This window comes from Panthera leo, chromosome A1 (genome assembly GCF_018350215.1).
Source record: "Panthera leo isolate Ple1 chromosome A1, P.leo_Ple1_pat1.1, whole genome shotgun sequence".
NCBI lineage: Eukaryota > Metazoa > Chordata > Mammalia > Carnivora > Felidae > Panthera > Panthera leo.
The window spans coordinates 112,090,847-112,113,515 of record NC_056679.1 but is presented as its reverse complement, the minus strand read 5'-3'; the positions used below and the strand labels follow the sequence as shown (position 1 = coordinate 112,113,515).

At 46.7% G+C, this 22,669-nt stretch overlaps 1 long non-coding RNA gene across 1 annotated transcript in view; it reads right to left on the bottom strand.

Moving 5' to 3' along the window:
- LOC122217958 overlaps positions 1-22,669 on the bottom strand; it is a 61,838-nt gene that overhangs the window by 38,529 nt on the left and 640 nt on the right. The gene's annotated exons all lie outside the window — the stretch shown is intronic.

The following is a 22,669-nucleotide window of genomic DNA, read 5'->3' as shown; positions in this document are numbered from 1 at the left end:
GAGGGTACAAGGGGGTCAGGGCACCTTTAAGATACCCTCCTGGCTTTTGCTCCCCTCGGTTCTTTGGCATCTGATCCAGGAGGTGGTGGCTCTGACCAAGGAGGTGAAAGAAAGCCCAAGTTCTGGAGACCTCTTCTTGTGTTTCTGCTGCCCATGCCTCATCGGAGCCTTGGAACAGCCCAGAAAGCTCCTGAACCTGGATCACAGGGACCCCTCTGGGACATGCACTTAGAGGCTGAGTTCCGCCTTCACCAAGAACCTGTACAGACTGAGAGCAGAGGGGGCGTGTTCCTATTGTTCGTTTTATTGTAGTAAAATACAAATAACATGAAATTTACCATTTTAAGTGTACAGTCCAGTGGTATTGAGTATATTTACATTGTTGTGCAACCATCACCGCTATCCATCTCCAGAAATTCTTCATCATCCCCAGATGAAGTCCTATACACATTAAATAATAACTCTCCATTTCTCCCCCTTCCAGCCCCTGGCAACCACCTTTCTACTTTCTGTCTCTATGAGTTTGCCTTTTCTAGGTACCTCATAGAAACGAAAGCATACGTATTTGTCCTTTTTGATTAGCTTACTTCAGTTAACATATCTTCAAGATTCATCCATATTGTACCATGTGTCAGAACTTCCTTCCTTTTTTAAAGCTGAATAATATTCCATCATCTGTATAGACCACATTTCGTTTCTCCATTCATCTGTCAGTGGATCCTAAGGTTGCTTTGACCTTTGGCTCCTATGAATAATGTGGCTATGCATGGGTGTACAACTAGCCTCCCGAATCCCTGCTTTCAACTATACTGGGCATGTTCCACCCAGGAATGGAAACAGTACATCGAATGGCGATTCTGTGTTTAATTTTGTTTTTGTGTTTTCCTTTTTTACTCCTAGTCTGGAAGCTTCACGTGAATGAAATATCAGTTCAGTCCCAGGAAGATGCAATTTAAAGACCATGTTGATGATTACTTCTGACAGCTTTAGGCAACTGATGCTTGGATTCACGTTGAATTCGGGGACCAGGTGCTTTAGTTTGCCCTGAGTTAGACTGTGTGTGATATAAGCCCCCGGGGTTAGCTGGTTCCTGGAGCTGGTTTGGGCTCCCGTTGCATTTGGCTCTGATCTCCATCAAGGCTTGCTCCTGCCAGGCCCTTTCTCTTCCCAGGTCAGTGACAGTGAGCCAGCTGTCAGGAGGTTTTTGTTGTTGTGTTTACAATTATTCTCATGTGTGCTTAGACAAAACAATGGATGCTTAGACTTAATTTTTATAAGCTTCCCTAACCAAATGTTCTAAGATTCAGGGATTTCCTAATTGTCATCACCTGATGCTATCTGGTTACTCAAGGCAGCGGGAACTGAAATGTGGTGGGCATAGGATTAGTTTGAAAAAGTTGGTGACCACTCATCCCTGATTTTTCAGGTGCCCTGACCCCCTTCTACTCAGGATGACCCTGAGTTCAAGTACTGTGCTCCACATGTCATTTCCTTGAACCTTCATAATCCAGAAATCCCAGTGTTTCATCATGCAGGCTCTCTCTCCTGTCCTGGAAATGGGCAAAATCACTCATCTGTGAGTCTTTCCCTGACAGAAGTTTGCATATTTACAAGCCACTCTCTGTGGGCCTAGCTTCTAATCAGCCTGCACCCATGGGCTGTGATTCTCCCCTTTGGGACACTGATTGGTCTTGGCATACCCTCAATTACTGGGATCCACTAAGAACAGAGTAAGCTGCTTGGACAATCACAAAGACCCCATTATAGTCAAAGGAGTCTTGAAAAGGAAGAACAAAGCTGGAGACATCAATGTTCTGATTTCAAACTATATTACAAATCTATAGTAATCAAAACAGTATAGTATGGGCATAAAAACAAACACATAGATCAGTAGAACCAAAAAGAAAGCCCAGAAACAAACCCATGCATATGTGGTCAATTAAGTTTCAACAGAGGAGCCAAGAATATACAATGGGGAAATGTTAGTCTCTTCAATAAGTGGTGTTGGGAAAACTGGACAGCCACATACAAAATAATGAAAATGGACTGCTATCCTACACCATACACAAAAATTCAAAATGGGTTAAACAGAGGGGTACCTGGGTGGCTCATCTAGTTAAGCGTCTGATTCCTGATATCAGCTCAGATCATGATCTCACGGTTAGTGGTATCAGTCCCCGAGTACAGAGCCTGCCTGGGGTTCTCTCTCACCCTCTCTCTCTGTCCCTCCCTCCCTTTCTCTCTCTCTCTCTCTCAAATAAGTAAATAAACATTAAAAATGGATTAAATGGGGGCATCTGGGTGGCTCAGTTGGATGAGCACCTTCAGCTCGTGTCATGATCTCCAGGCTTGTGGGTTCCAGCCCCATATCTGGCCCTGTACTGATAGCATGGATCCTGCTTTGGATTTTCTGTCTCCCTCTCTCTCTGCCCCTCCCCGACTCATTCTCTCTCTCTCTCTCTCTCCCTCTCTCTCCCTCTCTCTCAAAAATAAATAAAAACATAAAAAAAAACTAAATAAAGGGATTAAACATTTTGGTCTTGAAGAAATGACCTTGAACAAAAGACCTAAAACCATAAAACTCCTAGAAGACATCATATGGGGTAGGCTCCTTAACATCAGTCTTGGCAATGATTTTTTGGATTTAACACCAAGAGCAAAGATAACAAAAGCAACAAAAATAATAATAAACCAAAACGAACAAAAACCAGAGGGACTACATCAAACTGAAAAGCTTCTGCACAGCAAAGGGAATCATCAACAAATGAAAAGGCAACCTGTGGAATGAGACAATATTTGCAAACCACGTATCTGATAAGAGGTTAATATCCAGAGCATACAAGGTACTCATACAACTCAAGAGCAAAAAACAAAAACAAAAACAAAAAAACCAAATAACCCAACTTAAAAATGGGCAAAGAACCCAAATAGATTTTTCCAAACAAGGCATACACATGGCCAAGAGGTACATGCAAAGACTCTCAATACCACGAATCAGGGAAATGCAAATAGAAACCACAATGAGATGTCACTTCATACCTGTTAGGATGTCTATTCTCAAAAAGGCAAGAGATAACAAATGCCAGCAAGAATGTGGAGAAAAGGGAACCCGTGTGCACAGTTGGTGGGAACGTACATTGGTGCAGCCACTATGAAAAACATATGGAGTTTCCTCAAGAAATTAAAAATAGAACTACCATATGATCCAGCAATCCCACTTTTGGGTATATATGCCAAGGAAGATAAATCACTGTCTCGCAGAGGTATCTATACTCCCGTGTTCACTGCAACATTATTCACAATAGCAAAGGTAGAAATAGAAAACAACCTAAGTGTCCATCAACAAATGCATGAATAAGGAAAATGTTACACGCACACACTCACACACACACACACACACTGGAATATTATTTAGCCTCAAAAAAGAAGGAAATGTTGCTGTTTATGACAATATGAATGAACCCAGAGGGCACTATGCTAAGGGAAATAAGCCAGAGGAAGAAAGGTCAATACTGCACCGTATCACTTACCTGCGAAATCTAAAATAAAGAAAAAAGGAAGTTGAACTCATAGAAACAGAGTAGAATGGTAGAATGGTGGTTGCCAGGGACGGAGGGATAAGAAACTACAAAGAGGCTGCTAAAAGGGTACAAGCTTTGTGTTGTAAGGTGAATAATGTCTAGGGATCTAATGTATAACATTATATGTTAGAGTTGATAATATTGTATTGTACAATCAAAATTTACCAAGAGAGTAGAACTTAATTGTTCTTACCCAAAAGAATACAAAGAAAAAGAAAAAAAAAAAGTAAATATGGGCAGTGAAAGATATGTTAATAAACTTGATGGTGGGAAGTCTTTCACAATGTATACGTATGTCAAATCTGCACACTGTACACTTTAAATATATTACAATTTGATTTGTCAGTTGTACTTCAGTAAAGCTGAAATTAAATGAAGTAACAATCTCATTTCATGTTAACCTATGACATTTTTAATGAAAAAGAGCTTTGTTTTTTGAAACAGTAACTAGCGAGAAAGGTGACATTTACATGTTTGCAAATCTCTTTAATATCTGGCTTAATAGAAGACAACTAGATTCACGTATCTACTTCTGCATTCAAGCTGGTCTGATGTGGTTTTGAACTATATGAAAATGCTTTTTCACATAAATATGTAGCTGGAAGACAAAGACCTTACAGACTCCATGTGAGGGTCTCAGGGATCCCCCCTCCCCCCACCAGGGTCCTTGGGACATAATTTGAGAACTATTGGGCTAGAGCATGCCCACTAGTCCTACTTCAGTGTGTTTCCTAAGAAAAGAATATTTTTTTAAAATTTTTTTTAACGTTTTTATTTATTTTTGAGACAGAGAGAGACAGAGCATGAACGGGGAGGGGCAGAGAGAGAGGGAGACACAGAATCGGAAGCAGGCTCCAGGCTCTGAGCCGTCAGCACAGAGCCCGACGCGGGGCTCGAACCCACGGACCGTGAGATTGTGACCTGAGCTGAAGTTGGACGCTTAACTGACTGAGCCACCCAGGCGCCCCAGAAAAGAATATTTAAAAACGTAATCTCAGGACAATTATCAATATCAGGAAATTTAATATTGACATATGCCAATATCTAATATCCAATCTGTATTCAAATTCCTCCAGTTGTCCCAATAATGTCCTCTTTAAGTATTTCCCCCCTAGGCCAGGATCCCATCTAGAATCATATACTGCTTTTGGTTGTCATGTCTCCTCAATCTTTTTTAATCTAGAATGGTTTTTTCAGCCTTTCTTTATTTTTTGTGACCTAGACGTTTTGGAGAAGTATAGGCCAATTATTTTATTTTATGTATGTATTTTTAAGAGTTCATTTTTGAGAGAGAGGGAGAGAGAGAATATGTGTGTACATGCACGCATCAGCAAGGGAGGGGCAGAAGGAGAGAGAGAGAGAGAGAGAGAGAGAGAGAGAGAATCCCTATGCTGTTAGTGCACAGCCGTTCACAAACTGTGAGATCCTGACCTGAGCCGAAATCAAGAGTCAGACACTCAACCGACTGAGCCACCCAGGCGTCTCTAGGCCAATTATTTTGTATAATGTCCCTCAATATAGACTTTTCTGATCTTTCCTCATCATCAGATTCAAGTTTTACATTTTGGCAGGAATACTACAGAAGTGATGTGTGAGAAGTGAGAAGTGATTCTCAGTTCGTCAGACGAGGAAGCACTTGGTATTTACTGAATTGTCCCAATATTGTTAATCTTAACTTTAAGCACTTGATTAAGGTGATGTGTTCCAGGACTCTCCACTGTAAAGTTACTATTCTTATCATTAGTAAGCTTATTACAGGAAGATTCCTTGGGACTCTAAATATTCCTATTCACATCAAGTTTTCACCCACAGTTTTAGCATCCATTGTCCATTTTTGCCTATAACAATTATTACTTAATGTTTGCAAAATGACAATTTTCTAACTCCGCCATTCCTTCTCCATTCATTAGTTGGCATTATACTGTAAGGAAAAGTTTCTCTTTCCCCCCATTTATTCATTCACCTATCGATTCATTCATTCATGTGTACATTTATACCATTTGGATTCATGGAATTTTATTTTTATTCAATGGGTTATCATCTTTCACTGTCATTATTTGTTTTTTGATGTTTATAATTTTCCAGATATGACTTGTGGGAGCCGCTTCCAGCTGACTTCTGAGACTTTTTAATTTGTCCCTGTCATTCTTTCTGACATAAACAGATGTCTTACACTCATCTTATGCTTTCCCTGCCCCAGCCATCCTCCAACAAACCCTTGTTCCTTTTTAGTAAGGAATGGCAGTTAGAAACCAAGATTTAGATATTAAATGTGCTCATTGTAACTAAGGTGCTTTTGCTTCAGGACGTTTCATTGTACAAAGGTAGAAAATGTACGTATGTATATATGCATATTTGTTTATGTATGTATATATTACGTATACTGTATGTACTGATACCTTCAATCTTACAGTTCGAATCCAACTCACAGAGTTCTTTCTTTTTTTTTTTTAATGTTTATTTTTCAGAGAGAGAGAGAGACAGAGAGAGAGAGAGAGGCAGAGCACAATCAGGAGAGGGGCAGAGAGAGAGGGAGACACAGAACCCAAAACAGGCTCCAGGCTCTGAGCTGTCACACAGAGCCTGACGCGGGGCTCGAACCCACGAACCGTGAGATCATGACCTGAGCTGAAGCTGGACGCTTAACTGACTAAGCCACCCAGGCACCCCTGAATTGATTTTCTTTCTTTCTTTCTTTCTTTCTTTCTTTCTTTCTTTCTTTCTTTCTTTCTTTCTTTTTAAATGTTTATTTATTTTTGAGAGAGAGAAGCAAGGAGAGGCAGAGAGAGAGGGGAACAGAGGATCCGATGTACATTCTGCACTGACAGCAGTGAGCCCCATCTGGGGCTTGCACTCACAAACCATGAGATCACGACCTGAGCAGAAGTTGGATGCTCAACCGAGTCACCCAGGTGCCTCACAGAATTCTTTCTAGGCTTCCTCTATCCTCTGTTTTGTATTCCCTTCTCCAACAGTGAGAATCTGACTCTCAACATTATGTATTTACTCATTTGCTTAATCCCACAATACCACAGAAAATTGCTATACTCGTATAACTGTGAAAAACACATTACAAGTAGAGTTTAATATTTGCAGTTCTTTTTGCCTTAACCTGAGGGTATATAGTCAAAGTATTGTGTTCAAAAGTTACTCGGGTTACTTTTCTGTTTCTTCCTTCAGTATGGTTATGTTATTCACTGGAAACACCAAGTAGGTTCATCTGTTTCTATTTTTAGGGTTTCCTCCTCCATCATTGTTGATTTAATGGGGCCTGGATCCTTAACTACTAACTACTGTTGCAATTCTTATTCAGGCGTGGGCCCTGAATAAGTTGGGTAGTGTGGGGCTTTTGGACCTAGTTCTATGGTTTTTCTTAGCCCCACAACAATACCTATTTTCATCCTGATTTACATTTCTGGGACGCTTTCCCACTATCTTTTACAAACTTAGCAGCCACGAATGCTCTTCTCTCCTTCCAAACCTGAGTTGTACATTCCCCACTCCGGGCCTTTGTTGTGCTGTCCCTTCATGCAGACATCCCCTATCTGCTCTCTCAGGCATCAGGCCATTTAAGGCCCAGGTGAAGGCGTGGCCCTCCTAGCTGTCAGAATGGCAGACTGGGCCCAAGGGAGGTCATCTCCAGATTGCCAACCGTTACCCAGAACGGCTCCTGTTGCTGCGGGTGCCGTTCTGCCTCTGCCTCAGCTTCTTTAAGGGGAGACCTTGAGTCAGGTTCAGTGCACATTGAACCAAGTCTTCCTACCACGTGGAGCCTGCGGGAAGCAGGCCCCCAGCAGAAAACCCTGGGATCACGATCTAGAGCAAAGCACCTTGTTTTCTCTGTGAAGAGTCCCTCCTAGAGGGGCACAGGCAGCGGCCTTAGATCTGGGACAGAAGCCCCTCTCCTCCAAGTCTAGATACTTCTGCGATCACCAGCCCTAGGCAGCCTCCCATCCAGGGACTCACTCCCCTCGTTCCTCTCTGCTGGGCCCTACATGGGGAATCCCATCCAGAAGGGGGAAAAGCAAAATCACATGTCAAATGTCATTATCTCATGGCTGAACAGAATAGTCCCATCACCAGGGTCCCATCAAACCCTCTTGTTTCTTAGCCACCCCCTTCAGTTCCAGGACTTCGGTCAAGTTTTCTAGGATACAAACCCTTACTTGGCCTGGGCTATGAGGCATGCAGATTCCAGAGCTGTCCACTGCCACCTGGGGCTCATGAGGCTCCCTAAGTCCAGGGTGGGTATTGAATGTCTTGCGCCCCAGAGATCCTGCCCGGTCCACTTGCAGTCCCGAAGCCCCTACCAACGCATGCTCGTCTTGGATCTCTAGCCCCTGGGACAGAATGTCTGACCTCCCTGTCGGGTCGCCCCGGCCTGACCCTGTTGCCAAGAGTAGCAGATGCCATCGAGTGCTAGCGTTCCGGGCAGTCTGTTTCCACTTGGGGACAGTGAGTGCAAATTTACCTCCTCTGACCAGGACATACGTCACTCTGTGTGCACTTCTAATGAGGCAGCACACAGGCACGCACACACACACACACACACACACACACACACACACACACACAAGCTGTTAAACTGTGGACACGCTGCAGCTTGCCAATGAGAGAGGATTTCAAGGGTGTATTTTTATAAGGAAGAAATGACATAAGCATCTGCCTTTGTTATTTAAATTTCATGAAAATCAACTATAGATGGTGTGTAATTGAGCACAAAATAGGTCCCAGAATATATTCTGAAATAACGGGAGCTCTTTTATCGGGCTATATATGAAGGGGGGAAAAAAAAGTCAAAGAAAAGCAAAATCTCCGTGCAAAATAATGAACTATTTGAAGGAAGAAAAAAGCGAGAGAGCGAGGATCAAGCACGGCTGGGAGAGTATTCAAGAGGCTGGTTTTGAGAAGTCGCTTGAGAGCCGGGGTTAGAGACAGCGTGGGTTGTGGGCATTATTGGTCGACTATGGGCTCAGAAACAGGCTATAAGCAGAACTTTGCCCAGGACCCAGGGCCGGGAGAGTGAAAACCCGGAACCCCCCAAGGTGGGCCAGGTGACCCAGCCTCTGTACGGGGACAGAAGCGGCTATAGGTTCTAATAGGACATGCCCTCCCCCACCTACCCTCCCCTACCTACCCTCTGTACTCTGTACCCTGCGGCCCTCAGAGGCAGTCTGACTCTGGAGCCAAGCACCCAGGGGACAAGCAGAGCTGGTCTGGGCGTGTGGTCAGGAGCTGGCCTGACTCAGGAAGAGGCACTCCCCAGCTCTCACATATATGCTCACTAACAAGCCCCCACTCCTTCACCAGCAAAGGGGTCCTGGCCCTAGTGTCTGCCAGGTCCCCCACTCCCTGTGACAACAGCACAGCTTCTCATCTGCCACTCACCCCAAGTACACCAGGGCTTGAGGCTGTCCCTTTCCTGAACCACTGTGATCCTCTCTGCCTAAGCAAAAAGAGAAGGTCTCCAGAAGGGCTTGTCGTGAGGAAAATGCGGGATACAGTGCCTAGCACGGTGCTGGCCACAAAAGAGGTGTTGTCTGTAGGATACTCTTTTCTCTTTCTATCAACCCAATGCCTCCACTTACTCCCTTCTGCTCTGCTTCCCTCTTCCGGCTACTGCACCAGCTGCCCTGTGGTTCGATGTCTCTTCAAGGCCAGGTGCAGCTCTGAGTCCTAAGGAGCCCAGGAGTCCCCAGGAAATGATCACACTGCTGTTATCGGTGCTGCTGGTGCCACTGCCATGCCCCCAGCATGCCCTCATCTGCTCTCCTTCATTTCTCGAGCCCCAACAGTGTGCCTGGCGGTGCCTGGTCCCGAATATTCCCTCAGGCACAGCCTATGAGAACACGAACTCCAGCCTTCACCCTAGACGGTGCAAGGCCACCAAGCCTGGTGTTTCCCCAATTCTCGAGTTCCTGCCCAGGACCCAAGTGTCCTAGACGAGGTCACGCTGAATTGCCATGGCCTTATTTGTCCTCCTCATTGGACCGTGAACACTGAACACCGAGAAGACAGCACGGGTCCTGATACTCAGCAGGTGTGACACAGTTTCTGCTAAAGGAAGAGCAGTGAAGAGACAGCTCGCCCTCTGAACGTCTGGCGCCTCCCACGGACTCTGGGTCGGGCAGGCTGACACTGGGATCTCCGGCACGGAGAGCGGCAGGGAGCGGGGTCCGAGCGCCATCTACAGGCAGCGTTGCAGACTGGCAGGAAAGGGCTGATGAAGCCGAGAGATCCAGGGCGCCTCCCTACCGCCCCTACCGCTGTGATGTCAACCGCGATTTGCAATGCTTCTCCGGAGTCCACGCTCTGCACGCTGCCTCGCAATCACCAGAAAACGTGGTCGCCTCATTGAGAAAAGAAGAGGAAGGCCCGGGAGTGAGTCGAAGTCTGGATGGTGTTGAGAATATGCAGGAAGGGCTTCTCTTCCACCAGCTTGTCTAGGGCAGGAACTACCAAGAAACTCTCCTGCGTAGAAGGCTTTGGGCAGGATGCAACGACCGCAGGTACTGCAGAGCTGAGGTAAGGGCCTCCTCCCTGGGAGACCAGCAGGCTTTGGGGTCACACAGACCCAACTCTGCTGCTGCTGGCTCGCTGTGTGACTAAGGGCATGCTGCTTTCTCTGTGCGTCTGTGTCCCCACCTGAAACACAAGCTCCATGATTAGAGGGTTGCTGTGAAGATGGAAATCATATCTGTAACCCAGAACCCACTGCTCCCAAGGGTCAGGCTTCTCTCTCGGGCCCAAATAGCACAAGAGACCCAGCCTTCACCCTATCTGCTCATTGTACGGCCAGCTTTGATCAGGTTCCCTCCCCAGTGTTTCTGGGGGTCTGCAGGTTAAATTTGCCCTTCTGTCACATCCTGGCTGCAGCTCCTATTTTGTTACACCTCCTGACCCTGGCTCCCCACTCTCCTTTTCTCCAGTGAACTCTTGCCACCTCATAACAAGATTTCCCAGGTTCCAATGATGCCCAGACCTCCTCATCCCAAACGTGGTCAGGGATGCCCCCCAAATACCCCAAAACCCAAAAGGACCAGACTTGCCTGAAAGAATGACAGGAGCCACAGAGCATGCTGGGAAACCCGTAAGTAGCTCCTGGGGGTGGCCAGGCTCAAAGTCCTAAAGCCAGCCTGGCCCCAGGTTACTCTTGACTCTGTCTCTCTGGGGTCCTAGACTAGCATCTCCTCCAGAAGGGTGAGTCCAGTCCCTCCCTCAGTTCCAGAAGCATCCAGCTTTCTGAGTCCCTGAGAGGAAAATTGCTTCCCTCATATTTCTGCAAGCAAACTGGCCAGAGACCCAGTTCTCCCCTGAACAAAGGCCACCTTTCGTGTGATTCTACAAAACAAAACTCTCAGGTATTTTTATTTGGTGGGCTGGAAGCTCTCCATCCCAAGACAGCATCATGGCTTTTTCTATATAAAACCAAATTTCCTATTAGTTATTTTTCCCCTTTTCAGAAAAACAAAGCAATGGCTTATTCTCATAGTCGTTTCCTACAGAAACTAAAGCTCAAACAACAACAGTTAACATTTCTAATCTCCTAGTCTAACACCCTGCTATAGGCCCTTTGCCTGTTTTAGCTCTTTGCATCTTCACAACAATGCTGAAAGACGGTCACTGTTGTGTCTCTCCTTTACAGAGGAGGAAAAGGAGGGAATATGGCTTTGCTGACACCTTTCAGCCCAATGATAGTGATTCCAGACTTCTGGCTTCCAGAACAGCATGGGCTTAGAGTCTGTGTTAGTTTGTTACAACAGCTACAAGAAGTGAACGTGCCAACCCAGCAGCTCACTGCTGAACCCCCCGGGCCAGACCAGTGCCCGGCACACAGCAGGTCCTCGATATGTATGTGTTAAGTTATTGAATGAAAGAAACTACGCCTAAACCAAACTATCAGAAAAATAGATGGGGTAGAAAACAACGAAATACGGCTGTAGGTTCTAAGAGAACATGCATTCTAAGAGGTAGAAAACAGGGAGATACGGAGCTGCTACATTATGAGCGGAGTAGATAGTAAGGCAACGGGGCATCAATGGGGAGTGTGTGGGTGCCTAACAGCTTGATCTCGATACAGATAAAGCAAAATTCAACTAAATGAAAAGGATTAAAAGGTGATAGAGATGAGAACATAATCATAGTAGGCAATTGCATTGTTCCTCTCAAAATTGATGCAGATCTCAGTTGGTTAAGCGTCTGACTCTTGATTTCAGCTCAGGTCATGATCTCATGGTTTACGGGATCAAGCCCCCCATCAGGCTCTGTGCTGACAGCGCAGAGTCTGCTTGGAATCGTTCCTCTCTCTCTCACTGCTCCTCCCCCTGCCCCACGAAAATCAATAAATAAACATTTAAAAAAATGGACGGATCAAATGGAAAATGAGTAAGATGGTAGAGTTGACCATGACAATGAGAAGCTGGAGCCTGTCGGTGAATGAACGGAGACGAAAGAGTAAAGGCAGGCCACGTTTCAGAGAGGGGAGGTGGGGCTGTGGGGCCACCTGAGAGCTGGAGATGAAGCTGGGCCAGAAATCACAACCAAGGAGGGGGAGCGGAAGGCGGGGGCAAGGGGCCAGCTTTGGAGAGAGAAGTGGTGAGGACTGAGCACTCAGTCTATGACGGTGTTCACGGCCTGCTCTATCACTGACGAGCTCTGTGACTTCAGGCAAGTGAGGGAAACTCTCTAAACCTCAGTTTACTCCTCCATAAAATGGGGGCAACAGACTGACATTATATGGTCATCAAGAGGGTTAAAGAAGACAATGAATGCAGAGTACTTAATGTGTGGTAACACTCAGTGCATAACAGCCCTTCATAGCACTTGAGACTGGGATGACGGACACAGGCAAGTGGAAAGGTGGGTCCGCCTGCTTTGAGGGCAAAGAGGGGAGTGGGGGCTTGAAGGTCTTGTCCAGGCACCAGCCAGCTTCCCTCCCATCATTTCCCTGAGAGGCAGCTGACCTGAGTCCTGAGGAGCCCCCCCACTTCCTGCATGGGACCTGGGAGACCCTACAGGGCTCCCCTCCACTCCCAAGGGCTAGGTCCCGCTTTCCTGAGGGGGTCCATTTAGCCCTCACAGTATCTTTATCAGGAGGCAGTGTGTGGGGTGGTTAAGGTCACAAGACTTTGAAGACATCATGTTTATCACCTGTGTGATCTTGGGTGAGAGACTTAACTCCTCTGCCTCAGTTTTCCCCGTTAGTAGAATGAAGGCAAGAACGGCCCTGGCTTTATAGGCCTATTGAAGAAATCCAATTGGTCAATGTGTGGAAAGTGCTCACAGCATTGCTGTCACACACTAGCACAGCTAGGGACCCCCAAAGCACCCCAGTCTAGAAAGGCCACCCACTCACTTGTCAGGCTTTGCTACTTTGCAGTGATTTCTGTCATTTGGTCCTTTGGGGATTCGCTGCTGAAGAAAAATCACATCTTAGTGAATACACCTCACCTAAGAGCTGCAAACTCAAGGCAACAGGAGCCTAGAACGTAAAATAGGTAAGTGACACACGGCGGGAGGGGGGGGTGGGGCGGGGGGGGGGGGTAGTGGCTGGGCAAACGGGGACAAGTCCCAGCTCACCCCAAGGGTGAACAGCAGCCCCAGTGGCCTCATTTTATGACTTTTCAAGAGAAGCTACAAGCAAGGTTTATACTTCCAGGTCCCTAGTTTTCAAACGTTGACAACCTAGAATGTTTAAAATACCACACTCTGCAGGCCAACGATAGTCGCCAGTTTTTTCTTTGACAGAGAATCCCTGAGACAGAAGGGGCAAAGTCCTAGTTGCTCGGCTCATCTGGGGTACCTGAAAGGTAGGACTTCCCTAGGGCTCCATGGGGGACTGTGATTCTCCTGAGGTAAATCATCATAACCAATTTGAATGCCGATGTGGCTCTGTGTTTGCAACACTTAAATAAGAGTCATGACACGGGTGCCTGGGTGTCTCAGTCAAGCGTCTGACTTTGGCTCAGGTCATGATTTCCCGGTTCACGGGTTTGAGCCCCGCATTGGGCTCTGTGCTGAGAGCTCAGAACCTGGAACCTGCTTCGGATTCTCTGTCTCCCTCTTTCTCTGCCCCTCCCCAGCTCGTGCTCTGTCTCTCTCAAAATAAATATTTAACTAACTAACTAACTAACTAACTAACTAGAGTCATGACAGTCATTCCAATAATGACAGAAAATACCAAAAATGAATGAAATGTTGTGTTCTGGATTTTTTTTTAATGCTGGTTTGGGGGGTGGGGGGAATTCAGTTCATACCAAAACATCCCGCGGGCCCTTGAACTTGTGGAGTACAGGGAGGGAGGGGGAAAGATGCAGTCCTGCTCACTCACATCTCCCCGGCGCCTCTCCACCCACGCTAAGAGGCACTGGGCTGATGCCACCCAGAGGGACAGGAAGTGGACTCTGAAGAAGTGAGGTAGGGGGAGCTCTGGCCCTGACAGAGGAGAGACTCTGCTAGGGCCCCAGTGAGCTGACTGAGTATGGGACAGCCTGCCCCACTGAGCATCCTGTCCTCCAAATATACAGCCAGGGATCTGGCAGGCATGCTCCTTGCTGCATACTCAGATGAGTTGAAAACTCAAGTCCACACAAAAACCTGCTCAGGGAGGTCTCTAGCAGCTTTACTCATAATTGCCCCAAATCAGAAGCACCCAAGACACCCCTCAGTGGGTGAGTGGATGAGTAAATGGCGGTACATTCCAGCAATGGAGCGTTATTCAGCACAGAAAGGACATGAGTTATCAAGCCGTGAAAAAGCCTAGAGGAATCTTAAATACGTATTACTCAGTGAAAGAAGCTGGTCTGAAAAGGCTATGTACTGCCTGATGCCGACTATATGACATTCTGGAAAAGGCAAAACTACAGAGACAGTAAAAAGATCCGTGGTTGCCAAAGTTTACAGGGGAGGGAGGTGTAAGTTGGCAGAGCACAGAGATTGTTTAAGAAGGCTTATTTATTTTTTTATTCATTTATTTATTTATTTATTTATTTATTTATTTATTTATTTTTGAGAGAGAGAGAGAGAGAGAGAGAGGGAGCAGGGGAGGGGCGGAGAGAGAGAGGGAGACAGAGAGAATCCCCGGCAGGTTCCGTGCTGTCAGTGCAGAGCTCACTCAATGCAGGGCTCGAAGTCACACATCGTGAGATCATGACCTGAGCTGAAATCAAGAGTCGGACGCTTAACCAACTGAGCCACCCAGGTGCCCCAAGCACAGAGATTTTTTAGGGCCGTGAAACTGTTTTGTAGCAGACTGTAATGGTGTTACCCGTCATTATACATTTTTCCAAACCCAGGAGTGAACCCTATGTAAGCTACGGGCTTTGAGTGATGATGACATGTCGGGGTTCATTCAGAGATTACAACACACATATCATCCTGGTGCAGGATGTTGACAGTGGAGGGGGCTGTATGTCGAGGCATGGCGAGGGGTATGTGGGAACTGTCTGTACTTTCTGCTTAATTTTGCCACGAACCTAAAACTACTCTAAAAATTTAAGTCCATAAAAAAAAATACACACACACACACACACACACACACACACACACACACACACAAGCAAGACCCTTTTTGGAGCACACGAAACTTGCCCAACAGTGCCTCCTAGCACTCACAAACCGTAAACGTTCTTAGCATCGGGCTTCCAGATTAAGTATCCCAGAGCAAGAGACTGGGGGAAATCTTGCTTCTTTGAGCCACACTCATCCATAACCCGCGCATGTTGGGGGTTAGAGGGACAGGAAAGGGAGGGAAAGAAAGGCAGGCTGAGGCTGGCATTTGCCAAGCCCTGGCCCTGGTTGTTAGCCAGGTTCCCGGGTTTCCAGGCAGGCCAGATACTGGCTTGTACTAGAGGTTCTCAAAGGCCCGCGGAGGTGGAGCAGAGAAGCCCCTGGGCTTTATTTAAAGGTGTTGGAGGCATCCCGTGGTCTGCAGCAAGCCCGTCAGCAGCGGGGTTTGCCTTGAAGGATTGAACCACAGTGGTCCTGGGCCTCAAGTAGAAACCCAGAGGGGAGCATATGCCCATCTTAGGAACAGGTCCGCTGGCAGCCGGCATGGAGGCAGACACGCAGAGGGCAACACTTACACAGCGTGGACGCTCTGAGTCGATGGCCGCCAAACAGAAATAGCCACGCGCTAGGCCACCGGGTGACAACTTGAGCGGAGGCCTCGTTGGTGATTTACGCTTCGGGAGGTGACATGGTCCCAGGGAGCCTCTGGCAAACCGCTTGGAGAGAGAGCTCTGGAGGCAGGATTTCTCATTTTCTCCTCACTTCTCCATTTTCATGATATAGTGCCCCCCTGGGGCCGAGGGAAAGGGGAAAATGCTTTTTATATTATAGTAGCGGCCATGTGGAAAAGACATATTTCCCACGACATTCGGTTCGGAATGAAGACGCACATTTGTAAAGCATATGTGAAAAATGTCATGCATGAAGGGCATGAAATATTTGTTGTTGTGGCTGGGGCTAGTTGTGTGAAATATCATAGGACAGGGAGAATAATTTTAAGAGTGAGAAACCGCTGGGGAGAACGTGAGCTGCTGGTCTTAAGGACACCTTCACAATGCAAGGCACCAGGCAGTGTTTAGGAAAGAGGAGGGCATGGCCAGACTGTATACTCATACATGCTTGGAACTGCATAAAGAATATCTGGAAAGGGGCGCCTGGGGGGCTCAGTCAGCTGAGTGTCCGTCTTGGCTCAGGTCATGATCTCACAGTTCGCGGGCTCGAGCCCCACATCGGGCTCTGTGCTGACAGCTCAGAGCCTGGGGCCTGCTTCAGATTCTGTGTCCCCCTCTCTTTCTGCCCCCTCCCCTGCTTGTGCTCTGTTTCTCCCTCTCTCTCAAAAAATTAATAAACATTAAAAAAAATAAAAATATCTGAAAGGATGCACAGGACACAGGCAGTTACCTGATGGGAAGGGTGACAGAGACTTTTCGCTTGGCTTCTTGTAATCTTTTCAAGGGTTGTGAATTATGTGAGTCTATTACTTTTTCAAAACGTTGCATAAAAACAAGACAAACACAAAGCCTTTCACTCTGTGAGCCTGCATCTCAGAATGGACCTAGAACGTTCAGGGAAATGTTGCATATCTAGACTGGAGAAAATAATCTCAGAAACGAAACTTTCTCCCTCGAGCCATGAACTTGAGCACGTCCCCTGGGCATGGAGCCATCCAGACTTCCCAGCTGGACGCTGCAGGCTCTCTCCCCCTTGGTCCCAGGGGGCAGTGACTGCATGTTCTTTATGAGGGGCTGTGGCTGCACCCTAATAAACAGGACATTCAACAGCACAGCAGAGACAGGACAACGAGCTAAGCGATGAAGGCCAATATGCTGCATCAACCAGCCTTGGGGGCTTTGACAGGGTCAAGGGAGAGATTGGAGGGGAAGAGCAGGAGTAGCTGCGAGCAGTGATGATAGCAGATCCCCAGGTGTTTCTTCCGAGGCAGAGGAAGTAGCCCACTCCTTCTGTGGTTCTCCTGACATCGGCTCTCTCGAACTTTCCAAGGGAGACTTTGCTTGTGCAAGACCTCCTCTTGGGACACCCGCTCCTCCTTCTTAACTTAGCCAACACATACTGTTTCTTCGAGACCGAGCCTTGGCATCACCTGCTCGAGGAAGCTCTCCTTATGCCCCCAGGCTGGTCTTGGACCTTGTTGAAACTCCCTTGGACTCATGATGCTCTTCTTGGTCCCTCCGGCTGGTATGTGTCCAAGAGTCTGTCTTGTGCACTGGCCTGGATCCCCACGAAGTAGAGTTTGTCTCTTTGCTCGGCCAGTACAGAGCCCATGCAGGTCTGGGTGCAGAGGAGGCCAATTCCCCCCGGGCCCGGACCTCTTAGGAAGAGGTCCAGGAGGCCCACTTGAAAGCACGAGCTGGTGTCTGGGGGCACCAGTCGGTTAAGCGTCCGACTTTGGCTCAGGTCATGATCTCACGGTCCTTGAGTTCAAGCCCCTCATCAGGCTCTGGGCTGACAGCTCAGAGCCTGGAGCCTGCTTCGGATTCTGTGTCTCCCCCTCCCTCTACCCCTCCCCTGCTCATGCTCTGTGTTTCTCTGTCTCAAAAATAAATAAACATTAAAAATAATAGTAATAAAAAAAAAAAAAAGAAAGCATGAGCTGGAACTTGGTTCTGGAGCCATGATGGGGTAGGGTCCCGAAGCAGGGAAGCCTGGTTCTGTTTCTGGGTGTGGAGAGACAGCTAATAGTCCCTATGGACTCAGAGCATGTCTACACGTGGGGGTGGTCCAGGAGCTGCAAAGCCTAGAGATCCCACTCTGCCAAGGCCCCTGCTCCCTGGAAGTTTCCATAGTGTCTCTCTCTTTTTTTTTTTTTTTTTTTTGGTCCCAGGCTGAAATGCAGGTCATGTGGGATCTGACACCTAACTCCAAAGTGGGTTTTCTGAATGTCACTGGGTTTGAAATTCCAATAGGTATTAAACTGGTAAAGGAGAATTAAAAGCAGACAATTTAATTTTGCAAAACAAATCCACAGAAATTGCTGGAGGGCCTTGCCTTTGTTTTGGCAAAATGAAGCCAGATGGCGCTGCCCACGGTGATGGCAGCCTCTTGAGGTAGCATCTGAGGTTCACGGCCTCAGCGCTGGGCCAAGCCTATTTTTCTTGGCATCAGAAACTTCCATGATTTAGCGGCTTTCCCCAGGAAACTTGGGTCCTCCTCCAGCTCATGATAACTATTCCACGTTCAGGCGGGGGCCTGAGGGGGGGGTAGACAGAGGTGGTAGACGTGAGTGGACCCCCACTTGTGGGTAGCACAGTCCCCTCAAACTTCCTCTCCTGGCGGCAGTCCCCACAGTGGGGACCAGTTTTCCTTGTGGGAATTAGCCAACGGTTTAGACAACCAACTTTCTAGGAAGAGTTTTAAATTATGAGCAAACTCAAAAATTTTGAAATGCTTTGAACCTCTGGGGTTTGTGAATCTACCGTACTGGGGGCTCAGAATTCTCCTCATGGGCTCTGAGTCTGGGACCCAAACCCATGAAAACTGGTACACAGTGGAAGCTGTCTGGCTATGGCTTTGTGCAGAAGCCCGTGGTAACAAAAACACAGCACTAACACTAACCCTTGCCCTTAAAATCTGTGACGCCAGGAGCATCAGGCAAGGGCAGAGAGCAAGGGCATGGGACCCAGTTTACAGGCAGGAAATGGTGGGCTCGGGAGCCTGGCAGCTCACAGCCATCACCGATTTTCCCACTCACACCTCCATGAGACTTATATCGTCAGAAAATAATCTGTACTGCTGACAGTGTGGCATGTTATTTATTCCAAATGAAGAGTATTTCTGTTCAGCCATAAAGATGGGAACATAAAATTAACAAAAACTACAAGGTAAATTTGGAGGCACTTTGTTTTACATTGTTACCAAGGTATGTAAAATATTTTATGTTGCCTCATATGGTCAAATACGGTACATTGTCACCATCAGTCATAAATCTTATCTGAAAATAACTCTTTGTAGGGGTGCCTGGGTGGCTCAGTTGGTTAAGCGTCCGACTCTTGATTTCTGTTCAGGTCATGATCTCACGGTTGAGCCCCACATCAGGCTCTGTGCTGGGTGTGGAACCCGCTTGGGATTCTCTCGCTCCCTCTCTCTCCGCCCCTCTCGCCTCCAACAAAAAAATAACTCTTTGTAGGAAAGCTGCACATCCACATGTATTTGGACCTTGACCTTAGGTGGTATACAAAAATTGTTTCAAAATGGATTAAAAATTTAAACGTTAGAGCTAAAACCCCACAGCTCTTGGAGGAAAATCTTTATGACACTGGATTTGGCAATGATGACTTAGATATGATAGTAAAAACCACAGGCAAAAAGTAAAAATAGGTACACAGGACTATATAAAAATTTAAAACTCTGCATCAAAGGATCAATCAACAGAGAGAAATGGTAACCTATGGGATGGGAGAGAGTATTTGTAAATCCTATATCTGATAAGGGTTAATATCCAGAATATATAAAGAAAGTGTACAGGGGGAGTCTGGGTGGTGCAGTCCGGTGAGCGTCTGACTCTTGAATTTGGCTCAGGTCATGATCCCAGGGTTGTGGGATCGAGCTCCACGTCAGGCTCTACACTGAGGGTGAAGCCTGCTTAGGATTCTCCCTCTGTCTCTCCCTCTGCCACTTTCCCCTGCTTGCGCGCTCTCTCTCTCTCTTTCTCTCTCTCTCAAAAAAAAGAAAGAAAGAAAACAATGCCTACAATAATAGGAAAAAATAACTCAATTTAAAAATGGGCAAAAGACCTAAGTAGACATTTCTTTATTTTTTTTTAAATTTTTTTTAACGTTTTATTTATTTTTGAGACAGAGACAGAGCATGAACGGGGGAGGGGCAGAGAGAGAGGGAGACACAGAATTGGAAGCAGGCTCCAGGCTCTGAGCCACCAGCCCAGAGCCCGATGCAGGGCTGGAACTCACGGACCTCGAGATCGTGACCTGAGTTGAAGTCAGACACTTAACCGACTGAGCCACCCAGGCACCCCAGTAGACATTTCTTTAAAGAAGATGTTCACTTCAAATGACCAACAGCACATGAAAAGATACTCAATATCAGTAATCATTAGGGAAACGCACATCAAAACCTCAATGAGCTATCACCTCACATTCATTGGGATGGCTACTATTTTTTACAAAACAGAAAATAACAAATGTTGGCAACGATACGGAGGAGTCGAAATCCTTGTGCATTGTTGGGGGGAACGTAAACTGGTGCAGCCACTATGGCCGCCATGGTGGTTGCTCAAAACATTAAACATAAAATCACCGGATGATCCAGGAGTTCCACTTCCGAGTATATTTCCAAAAGATTTGAAAGCAAGGAATCAAACAGGTATTTGTACACCATGTGCAGAGTTGCATTATTCACAATAGCCAAAAGGTGGGAGAAACCCAAGTATCCATTGACAAATGGATGGATAAACAAAATGTGGTGTATTCGGTGGAGTGATACAATGGAGTATCGTTCAGCCTTAAAAAGCGATGCAATTCTGACACAGGCTACAACATGGATGTGTAAGGGTTAAATTGTACTGTAGGGCTAACGCTTAGCTTGAAAGATAACAACTTTGTTCTGACACTGAAGGTCAAAAGATAACAACCTTGCTTTTACTCTTGTAAATCATACTTCATACTCTTGTGAATCAGGCTTTACCAATGAAGGAAACAAAACCTCAAAAAAGAGCATCAGAGACAAGGGCAAGGAGATCCACTGGTTGCAACTCAGCGGCAGAAAGTCTAAAATAATCACCTCATTCGATAACTGTTTCTGACTCATCTGGCAACTGTTTCTAACTCATCTGGGAACTGTTTCTCTGTTCTGTTCCCAGATAATGATAAAACGATGTGATCGGCTTTAAAAACTCTGTACCCCGGCTGTTCAAGGCCACACTCTTATCAAGAGTGTTGGTCCCGATCGGTCGGCCTTGCCTCTCATTGTAATAAACTTTGTTGCAACTGTCACTGGTGCCCATAGCATTCTGTTTCAGGAGTCGCGTGGATGCAACAGATGAACCTTAAAGACATCGTGTTACGCGAAATAAACCAGTGACAAACGGACAATTACTGTACAATCCCACTTATATGAGGTCTCTAGAGTAGTCATGGAAAGAAACACAATGGCAGTTGCCAGGGGCTGGAAAGAGGGGGAGTTTTGTAACGAGTTTAGAGTTGCAGTTCTGCAAGATGAAAAGGTTCTAAGATTAGGTACACAGCAATGTGAATACACGTACCACTGTGAATTGCACATTTAAAATGGTTGAGGTGGTAACTTTTATATATTGTACACTTCACCACAATGTAAAGGCAGGTAACTGTTTGCAGAGGGAGAGTTTTCTTTTTCTTCTCCCTCCTGGGTTGCTATCAGATCTGCATGGAGTGTTTCTAGGCGCCAGAAACCACCTAAATTCCCACAGTTTTTTTCCCCCATGGTATGTTAAAAGTCTGCCTTTGAAGACACGCTAATTTCAAAATACACTTTATTCCTAAACTTTAGTTAAAAGTATTTATGCTAGGCTTTTACCTCACTTAATTAAAAACAAAAAGGCCATGTTTGATGTGTGTTATGCTGTGTTTGAGGCCATCTTTCCTAGCCAGATGCATCCTCTAAATAAGACCAAGCTGTATTTCTTCAATATGGGTTCTTGATGGAAACAGAAAAGCAGCCATAGGCAAGTCCTTTCAACCAAGTGAAAGCTGACCCCTCATAAAGTGTTAAATGAAGACGGTGGCTATAGAGCAGGCATGATGATCCCCATTCTACAGATGAGGACACTGAGGCCCAGAAAGGAAAAGCGACTTGCCCCAAATTATGTCCACAGGAAAGCCAAGGCTGGCTCTCTCTCTGCCTTTTGGACCCTTGTTGCTTTGGATCCAGTGGGTGGAGGTGGAGGGAGTGCATGCTGGCTAAGAGCCAGGATGCCTCCTCCTTCCCTGAGCCCTTGCTCCCCAGGCAACCTAAGGACTGGCTCTTAGTTCCGTGGGGAAAAAATAGGTCAAACTGTAAGGTAACTGGTGGGCCTACAGGCACCAGCTCCATGTGTCCTGAACACCCCACCCCAAGGTAAGAGCCAAGAAGGCCTCAGAAATCCCAGGCACCCCATCCCCAGGCCTGTTCTGGGCACTGGTCAGGGCTCCAGGATTTAGCTCTTAGGTAACTCCTTATTATGGGATTTAACAATAAGTAAAATGGATACATATTAAGCATTTAGCACAATCGTGAAATCAGTAAAATCAGGCTTGGTAGTGGCCCCTGGAATGGGGGGGGAGGGTCTGGGTGGCAATGGTGGCAGTTCCTGAGGGCCTTCCCACTGTCTCTGGCTCTTGGCAGGAGGAGGCCACCCAGGTCTGCCGGCCCGCCCAGCCTCTGCAAGGGGCCCAGCCGGCACTCTGGGAGTGAACACAGAGGGAATGAGCAATCAGGGCAACCCCGATAGCCATCTGCTTCCCACCGGGGCTCAGGCCAAGAGACCGGTAGCGCTGGACAAACCCTGGTCACTCATTCAGTGAGCCCTCTCATTAACCAACCATCACCTGGTGGTTAGCCTTCTTATTAACCAAGAGCATGGGGCAGGGGGA